General features: G+C 45.4%; 1 long non-coding RNA gene and 1 pseudogene across 1 annotated transcript; both read left to right on the forward strand.

Annotated features, from left to right (window-relative positions):
• The first annotated feature begins 235 nt into the window (after nt 1–235).
• LOC123444285 lies at nt 236–1,080 on the forward strand. The gene is made up of 2 exons (XR_006630973.1): nt 236–930; nt 1,015–1,080. It is a non-coding gene; the product is annotated as an uncharacterized LOC123444285 (long non-coding RNA).
• A 2,400-nt stretch (nt 1,081–3,480) lies between these two features.
• On the forward strand, nt 3,481–7,949 carry LOC123441868 (annotated as a pseudogene).
• Nucleotides 7,950–9,818: the final 1,869 nt, after the last annotated feature.

The following is a 9,818-nucleotide window of genomic DNA, read 5'->3' on the forward strand; positions in this document are numbered from 1 at the left end:
TTGTGATTCACAAAAAATAGGCTATATGCCATTAGTATTTGGAAGAGCACATTGATGATAGTCATCTTGCCAAAATGACAAAATGAAGATCTTACAGTAGAGATGGATAATCTGCAAAAAATGCAGTAGATGCCATCAAATACTTTGTGATTCACAAATAAAATTTGGGCTAGTCATATTGAGTATGACACTTTTAATTCTTAGGATTTGCAAGGAAAAAAAATACGTTTTATTGCAAATTTATAGTTGTTGTCCCAAAATGCATGTCATAAAGAATATTTGCGGTAAAGACAAAGATGATGACTTGATTAGCATCTATATTCCCAAGGCTGTTTTGCATACTGAAACAAGCCTAAGGGCTTGAGTAAGAAATACAGGTCCTCTCTGATAGTAGATAAAATAGTAGGACCAAAGTGCAACTATGCCAATTGGATAAGGATTTCCAATCTCATCTCCTGCGCGTGTGTGGTGGGCTGTAGGCCATTGAGAAATCATCCCCATTGTTGCCTGCTTAGAGACGCTGATGCGCCGCACGTCGTCGTCGGGCTGTGCTCCCTTTCCTGTAAGGGGATTTTTTTTCTATGCCGCCGTAGTTGTGGGGAGGAGGTCGCCGCGCCGAAAGGCGCTGCCGTCGTTCGGGTCGTGGCATCGAGGTGTGCGTGGTGCTGTGCGCCAGGGCAACGCCGGCTGCGGCCGTTTGCTCGGACTTGAGCGTGGGGCCACCTCCATCGCGTGATGCGGCTGCGCTGCGAGGAGCCGGGCCGAGGTCCGCTCGGAGGAGCGGCGTGTGGTGGATGTGGTCTCCGCGCCCGGAGGAGTGATGCTTATGCGCGCGTCCTCGACGAGGTTGCTGCCGCTGCAGTGATGGCGAGAAATACATGATACCTTCTTCTGTTTGTATGATTTGATGATTCTTCTTGATTGATTGAGGTTTTCTCTTCCTTGGTCATGGATTTCTTTCGGTTGATGCTTCAACCATCTGTTCATCTCACCATGTTCACCTATTATGTGCAGAAAAGCAGTTAATCTCCAGATCACGGGAAGAACAAAAATTAAACAAAATTAGTGTTTCGTGATCGATTTCCCGATGCGCGTTATGTGAGTTCTCTATTTTCTTTCTACTTCTCTGTTCTTCTCGTCTTGGTAGATGCAAGGAATTTTAACTCCCTGTATTATGTGTTTTCTTCTCATGGTGGCCTTGTTTCTCTTTGCATCTCGTTCCATGGTTGAAGATCGCCGGAGTTGCTTGGTGCTGTTCGTCGTCGCTTGACGCTGACGGGTAGCGTGGGAGGGTGGCCTCACCGGGCGCAACAATGGCGCCGTGGGCTGTCGGGCGCTTCGTTCTCAGGACTCCGTCCTCGTGCGAGCGTCTTCGCATCCAGATGCGGGGATCCGTTGTTTCCCCTCTTTCCTCTCGCTTTCTTTTTTGTTCGAGTGGCCAAATCGCTCTTGGCAGAGCAAGTGCATGATGAAGTGTCCGAGTAAAACGAGATTGAATGGAAATGAATGGACCAGCAGTCCTCTTTCTATTGATTCTCAAGTATATATACATCTGGAAAGAGAATATATACATCTGGAAGAGGTGCGAAGAAGAGGTGTCTGGCAATAGACACAAAGAGGAGACACGACTGTTCGGGTTGAACTAATCTACTAATTAATTTCTAACAGATTTCAGAGATCAATCTTGCGCGGGCTGGCTGGCCATAGCCAAAACCAACCATCGAGCTACCGGTTTTTCAATACACAATGAATATTTTATTTCCAAATGTGGTTATATATGTCTATATACATTATACATGACTAGCAAAAGGTCCATGCGTTGCAACGGGAGAAAGAAATACTACACGGCACACCCTCTTAATTTATAAAAAATGTCTATAATTTGAGAATTTATAGTTACGATACAATAAAGATGGTCTTATCCACAAAAATGCATTTCACAGGTCTTTTATTTTAACACGGCTTGCATATAGATTTAATACGTACAAAGAATCTCTAATCCTGATTTTGTTGACGTGTTCATTCCCAACCCGGATGAGTACCGGTATGAAAGAAAGACGAATAATGACTTATTTATTAAGATTGCATCCTAGATAGTATTTTTATTAAACGTTTAACAGATAAAATAATATCATATTTAAATTCTACATATTTTTCTAATCAAATTTCATGTATAATATGTTAAATTTGGAGTTCCGGTTTAAAAGATATGAGTATTTAAAAAAATTAATATATACTACGAGTTTAATGTCATAAACAGTAAGGGCTTTTTTGTAAAATCACCTTGGTGGGTTTTCCGACGGAAACGATAGCCTATTTATTATTACTAGCAAAAGGGCCCATGCGTTGCAACGGGAGAAAGAAATACCACACAGCACACGCTCTTAATTTATAAAAAATGTCTATAATTTGAGAATTTATAGTTACGATACAAATAAAGATGGTCTTATCCAAAAAAATGCAATTCAAAATTTCACAGGTCTTCTATTTTAACACGGCTTGCATGTAGATTTAATACGTACAAAGAATCAGTCAAGTGACCTTCAGTTTCATCTCTAATCCTGATTTTGTTGACGTGTTCATTCCCAACCCGGATGAGTACCGGTATGAAAGAAAGACGAATAATGACTTATTTACTAAGATTGCACCCTAGATAGTATTTTTATTAAACGTTTAACAGATAAAATAATATCATATTTAAATTCTACATATTTTTCTAATCAAATTCCATGTATAATATGTTAAATTTGGAGTTACGGTTTAAAAGATATGAGTATTTAAAAAAATATTTAATATATACTACGAGTTTAATGTCATAAACAGTAAGAGTTTTTTTGTAAAATCACCTCGGTGGGTTTTTCGACGGAAGCGATAGCCTCTTTATTATTAGGTAAAGATTAGGTAAAGATTTATTTATTTTGCAAATTTTAACTACTTCTGTCAAACTGAATTTTGACAGTATGCTCTTCAAACCTATTAAATAAAATATATTTTCCAATATAAAAAATCCAAAATTAGTAGGCCGTGCCCTGGCCGGCCCATATAAGGGGCATATCGTTTGCCAAAATATATGCAAGAACTGGTTGGGCCGAGGCAGCCCAAACTCAGGGTCTCCTTATTTTCATTTATTGTTTCTCTCCCAGTTCTCAAAAAAAAATGTTTCTTCACAAAAGGAATAATTTTGTTCCAACCTTATCCTGTTGATACTTGGAGACCGGAGCTTAAGGTAGGAAGATCAAAATTCATTATCGTCATAGACAAAAAAAAGTAGGCAGATATAATAATTAAGAGGGAAGTTAGGAAGTAAATACAATTACACTGTTTCTTTTGGATTCCCTAATTGGATAGCACTAACCTTTCCCTATCAATACCCTACATCACCGATTCGATACTTTCCCGGTTAAGGCCGCGCGCACCAAAACGAGATGTACTACTACGCGACGAGGAATAGCGACAAGTAAATCGCGGCGCCGTACGTCCATGGCGGACATTGGAAGCCGGCGAGGTTCGTCGTCGACGTCGTCGAGGACGCTGCTGCCGCCAAACGTCGGCGTCTCTACGGTGCATCTCCCGGAAGCTCTCGGCGGGGCCTCTCCTCCGCTCCGGCCAAACGTCATCAACCCTTACGGCCGTCCCTACAGGTGCGCTCCTGCGCAGCATGCATGCACGTACGTACCCGAAGGGATCGACGTGGTGTACGAGCTTGAACGATGGAGCTGATCTCGCAGGTACTGGCAGATGCTCCTGATCGTGCTGGTGGCCTACTCTGCGTGGGCGTCGCCGTTCGAGCTGGCCCTGGAGAAGTCGGCCTCCCCGGCGCACCTCGTCGCCGACCTGGTCGTCGACGTCTTCTTCTGCGCCGACATCGTCGTCTCCTTCTTCGTCGCGTACCGCGACAGGTCCACCGACCTCCTCGTCGACGACCGCAGCAAGATCGCCGCGAGGTAGTGGCCCTTGCAAACTCATCGCTGCTAATCAATTTGTTTCCTTTTAGGACTCTGGCGACAATGCGTATTTTCCGCGGATTTATAGGTACCTGACGCGGCCGTCGTTCGTGCTGGATGTGGCCTCCACAGTCCCGTTGCAGATAGTCTACCAGCTCGTTAGAGGCAAAAGAAACGGACCCTGCGGGTTCCTCATCCTTCTACGGCTCTGGCGGCTGCGTCGCGCCAGTAAGCTCTTTGCAAGGTACGCACGAGTAGTAGCGTACGTAGCACTCCACACCATTTGATTGATTCTCACAAAAAACTTTCCAAAATTTAAAATGGCTAGGCTAAATCGGCTGGATATTTCCCAGATTGATCATTGAAGATTGAATCCACACGTCATAATTCTCCTTAAGTGACTAGTCGGAACAAATTTGTGTTCTTTTCTTACCGATTAATCTTGAAGTTCTAGTTTTCTGTTAAAATCCTCTCGAGATGTGGTTTTGTGTTACCTCGGCCTCAAAAGTTATGTATTTGTGCCATTTCCTTGCTAACGAAATATAAATGTTGCCAAAAGAATATCATTGCAAGCTGCATATGAACCCCAATAATATAATTTTTTTATGTCATGTATTAACATTCTTTTAGTTAAATATGTGGTCCAACTTTGACCCAAAATATGATAAGAACTAATAAAATCCAGATATAGGTAGTAGTATATCTCATATAACTTACACAAACGTAAAAAAAAACATGTGTACCAATTTGTATAGATTAAAACAAGTACCATGTATCCATGGTCCAATCGAATTGGGTTGGGCAGAAGTTCGGAATCCCTCAGAGCCGTCCTCGTCTATTACTCTAGTTTGAGAATGGTTTATGAGATTTTAGACATCTAGATCAGTCCGTAAACATTCTTTTAGTTAAATATGTGGTAAAAAATTTGTCCTAAAATACGATAAGAACTAATAAAATCGAGACATAGGTAGTAGTATATATCTCATATCACTTACACAAACATAAAAAACATGTTTGTCGATATATATAGATTAAAACAAGTACCATGTATCCATGGTCCAATTGAAGTGGGTTGGGCGGGCGTTCGGAATCCCTCAGGGCCTCCCTCGTCCATTACTCTTGTTTAAGAATTGTTTATGAGATTTTAGACATCCAGACCAGTCCGTAAACATTTGATGAATGGCATTGAAGGCGTAAAAGTATCCCTACTATTCGGATCCGGGCATTTTGGTGACCCGGGCTAGAGATGCCCTAAGCTCCATGTAAAGAGAGCTTTCTGGTGCACCACCGGTTAGGGCATGGCCTGGCCCCGGTGGTAAGTACTTCCTCCGTCCCAAAATTCTTGTCTTGGTTTGTCTAGAAATGAATGTATCTAAATATTAAAATGTGACTACATACATTCATATCTAGACAAATTTAAGACACGAATTTTGGGACGGAGGGAGTATGTGTTACGGTTATATAGGGTCTTGACCCACTTGTAGTTATGCAATGTGCGTGTGAATTTTGAGTTCACATGTCCATTCTACTAAGATATGTGCTACTAGGGTGTGGTTAGTTTACTTTGTGGTGACGCATATGTGAAAGGAGACGTCATTGGCCTGTGAATGTTGAGGGCTACTGTGTTGCTTCCTCTCGTAAGGATGACTTTCATTGCGCTGCCCGCCATCACTCCAAAAACAAGAAAATATGGACACAAATAGAAAAAGGAAAAAAAAAAAAAAAGAACTCACGATCAAAGAAACACGCAACAGCTTCGTCAAGTAGGATGTACTTTGTCCTAGTACCTCATCCCACTTATACCTATACATAAATATATAAAATCCTTCCCCAATAAAATACCACGTCTGACTGAAATACAAGTAACGCCTGTTCGGAGGCCTAAATCCATCTGGGGTGCAAGGAAATGTCAGATCTTCAGTCACTTCAATCAAATCCTATATGTCAATAGGGCCATTTAGGATTTTGTGACTGGCTAATAATGTGTACGTGTGTGCTCAATAATGCATCCACGAACGATTTAAGATACGTTTTATAGAGTTGGACGGCGTGACATTCTTTCTTTGGCCTTATCTTGTCGGCTGTATAGTGCAGTCGCGCTCCGGGCGACCTTGATCTGTGACAGAGACTGTACGTGTTTAATTGATCTGAGATTCTGAGTATTTCACTCATGGTTGATATAGAGCATGTTAGTGAACAGAGGCCAGTAGATGTGTTTGTAATTATTTATTCATGACTAATAACATAGTAAAATCGCACACATTTAATCATATGAACATTGCAGGTTGGAGAAGGACACCAGGTTTAGCTACTTTTGGACTAGGTTTATCAAGCTCTTCTGCGTAAGGAAACTACTTGAACGCCAACCCGAATTACTGGTTGGTTCATGCGTAACAGAAGTTGGTGATGCAGGTGGCTCTGTTTGCGGTGCACTGCGCATCGTGCGTGTACCTGTGGCTCGCGTTCCACTACCGGGACAAGGAGCAGACGTGGATCGGCAGCCTCCGGAGCGACTTCAAGGAGCGCAGCGTGTGGTTCGCCTACACGTACGCCGTGTACTGGTCCATGACCACCATGGCCACGGTTGGCTACGGCGACCTGCACGCCGCCAACACTGGCGAAAAGGTCTTCAGCATCTTCTTCATGCTCTGCAACATGGGCCTCGCCTGCTACGTCATCGGCAACATGACCAACCTCGTCGTCCACGGCGCCACCACCACATTCCGCATGGTACCTCCCTCTTCCTTGCCCACCGCAGCAAACACGTAGTATCATCACACGCAGTTGCAGCTCATGCATGTGCCATTACTGGACCTGCAGAGGGACATGGTGGACCAGGTGGCGAGGTATGGGACAGCGAACCGGCTGCCCGCGTGGATGCGGGAGCAGATGGTGGAGAGCGTGCAGCTGAGGTTCCAGATGGCGGAGCTGCTGCTGCCGGAGTGGGTGCTGTCGGAGCTGCCCAAGGCCGCGAGGTCGGCCGTCGCACAGCACCTATACAAGGCCACGGTCGAGGACTGCTACCTCTTCCGGGGGGTCTCTAGCAACCTCGTCGTGCAGCTGGTCTCGGAGATGAAGGTGGAGTTCTTTCCGCCCAAGATGGACATTGTCCTGGAGAACGAGATCCCGACGGACTGCTACATAATTGCGTCCGGCCAAGTGGTAAATTCACTGCACATATTTCAGGCCGTGTGCAGTGAGCACGTATATTTCCTGACTGACATCATTGTGTATCGTTTCAGGATGTGTTGAGAACCGATAAGGATGATGGCATGGAGAAGGTAAACCTGGAAATTTACCGGAACCCGCTGAAAAATAAACTTCTACTTCTTCTTTTAACTAAAAATCGCCGACTATAACCTTCTTCTGCTGTTCTTGTTTTCAGTTTGTCATGAGGATAGGGCCACATGGCATGGCAGGTGAAATGGGTGTGCTGTTCAACATCCCGCAGCCATTCACCATCCGGAGCAGAACCTTAACCCAGGTTATACGCATAAGCCATAGCCACTTGCAGAACACCGTCCGGCCTGCTACTGCAGACGGAGACACTATATTCTCCAATTTTCTTCAGGTATATGTACAGACATATGCTGCATCATTCAGGTGTTGTCCAGAAGAAAAATATTCCGATGATTTAGTGTAAAATTGATAGATTATCTGAACCTGGCATTAATTTTACCTTTTTCTCTCCAGTATCTTGAATCTCTGAAGGCACGACAAGTAGAGGAGCTAACATTTGCCAGAGATCTCCGGCATAACACATTACCGTTCCAGAACGGCGACCCGATACGTGTTGTTATCCACAAGCAAATCCCAAACGGTAGTGGCATGGCGAGCAACCGCACGGCAGGGAAGCTCGTATATCTGCCAGGTTCGCTGGAAGAACTGATGAAGCTTGGCGAGGACAAGTTTGGAAAGGCAGCGAGACATGTCCTCACTGCCGATGGCGCAGAGGTGGATGATGTTCGCGCGCTGAGAGACGGCGATCACCTCTTCTTGGGTTGATAGGGAACTGTGCTCTGACTCTGTACATGTATGTATGCGCAGGCACAGAAGGTCCTGATATATGCTCCTTCCAATTATTCTATATTTTAGAGAGTTTACGGGAGAGCATGAATCAAAGGAATCTTCTCTAGTGTAATTACTCATGGAATTTTCCATTTAAATCTAGTTGGATATATTTAACAGACTGAACTGTACTTGTTGGTTGGAAAAGATGAACCACACCAATGCTACTTTTAGAAAAAGAGCGATGCTGTTCATACGTAATTGTTTCACAAAAATCTTGAGTGCTAGTTCAATCTGGTGACTGTTGTTTCACACCATTTGCTCCAGGTTGTTATCCCCCCTCACACGGTACATAAAGATTTTGTAAAACTGTTGGTTTCTTGCCCCTAGGATTTTCTAGGGTTCCAAATATCCTCGGGCAGCGGCCTACACTGAAGTTCCCGGAGCGGCGATGTAGGAGGGGCAGACCCCTTCCCAGGAGCTAATTCGGAGGATAAATTTGGGGGATTGAAACTGCACGGGAGGAGGGGGAAGAACCTGATCTCTGAGCATAGATTGACGATCAGATCGGGGAAGTTTGATGGTTAGAGATTTTCAGGATCCTTACTAAAGGGGAATGTTGCATGAAAAAATAAAATTCAATCAATTAATCCAAGATCTAATCTAGGAGATACATAACAAGGAATGGAAAGAGTGTGTACATATCCTTATAGACCAAAAACGGAAGCATTTTAGCGAACGTGGTTGATCTAGTCGTACTCTTTAAGATCCAATCTGATCCGGCACCCTATGAACGGCACCTCCGAGATGTGCACATGTACGGTTCGGTGACATCTCCTCCGTCTTGATCCATCAAGCGAGGTGGGGTAGATGGTATCTAGGCCAGTAGCACGACGACGTGATAATGATGGAAAAGTTTCACTAGGGCTTCGCCAAACGCTATAGAGGAGGAAGTGTGTGTGTGGGTGGGAGGGGGGAGGGAGGGCAGTCGCAAGCTGAAGGGATGGGTTAGACCCTGTCCTTCCCCGCTCTTTATATAGCGGAAAGGGGGCCGACCAACACTGACCCCCCCCTCCTCCAAGGAGAGGGGCGGTGGCCAGGGGGGAGGCCTGCCCTTCAAGCCAAGTGTAGACGTCTCCCCTCCCCCAGGGTTTCCCACCCCCAACCGCATGGGCCCCTCAATATAGGATCCAAAGTATGTCTAGAGGAAGATGATTAGACTACTTTATCAAATAAAAACATAATTCTTCTCAATATTTAGTGGTTACCAAGTTTTAGCAATATTACCAAGTCTAACACACCCTACAAATGCAAATGGAGTACCTGACGTCGCCGTTCTCCCGTCGGAGCGGGAGCTCGTGGCTGCCGACGCGAATGGCGTGGTCCTCCTCCTCGTCCTCCTTCCACTCCTACGGCGCGACGACGACGCTCGCTACCGTGAAGGTCGAGCCCCTAGAGACATTGGAACGCCGTCGCAGCCATGGCGGCAACCTTGTTACAAATGAGGGTCGTCGCCAACCTTCACCTCCTCGCGACCATCTGCGCCTGGTAAGGCCAAAGAAGGAGCCGGTGACGTCGCTGGTCGTCAAGCAAGAGCACGCCAAGATGGACGTCGACCTAGATACCGGCATGAAGTGGTCGCCCGACGACTACGTCCGGGAGGAGATGGAGCGCCAGCGCCAACGCCGCGCTCTCGAGGAGATCGTTGCGCGGCGTCGTGGTCACAAAGAGGATGGCGTCATCGTCCTCTCTAACAGCGAAGAAGAGACACCGGTGTAGACCAGTCCCCATCCGCAACGGCACTGCAGGGCAGGGTTGCAGCTAGGACGACGACGTGCAGGATGGCGACGGCGACAACAGCGACGA

The sequence above is a fragment of the Hordeum vulgare genome, chromosome 3H, assembly GCF_904849725.1.
Source record: "Hordeum vulgare subsp. vulgare chromosome 3H, MorexV3_pseudomolecules_assembly, whole genome shotgun sequence".
NCBI classification, from domain to species: domain Eukaryota; kingdom Viridiplantae; phylum Streptophyta; class Magnoliopsida; order Poales; family Poaceae; genus Hordeum; species Hordeum vulgare.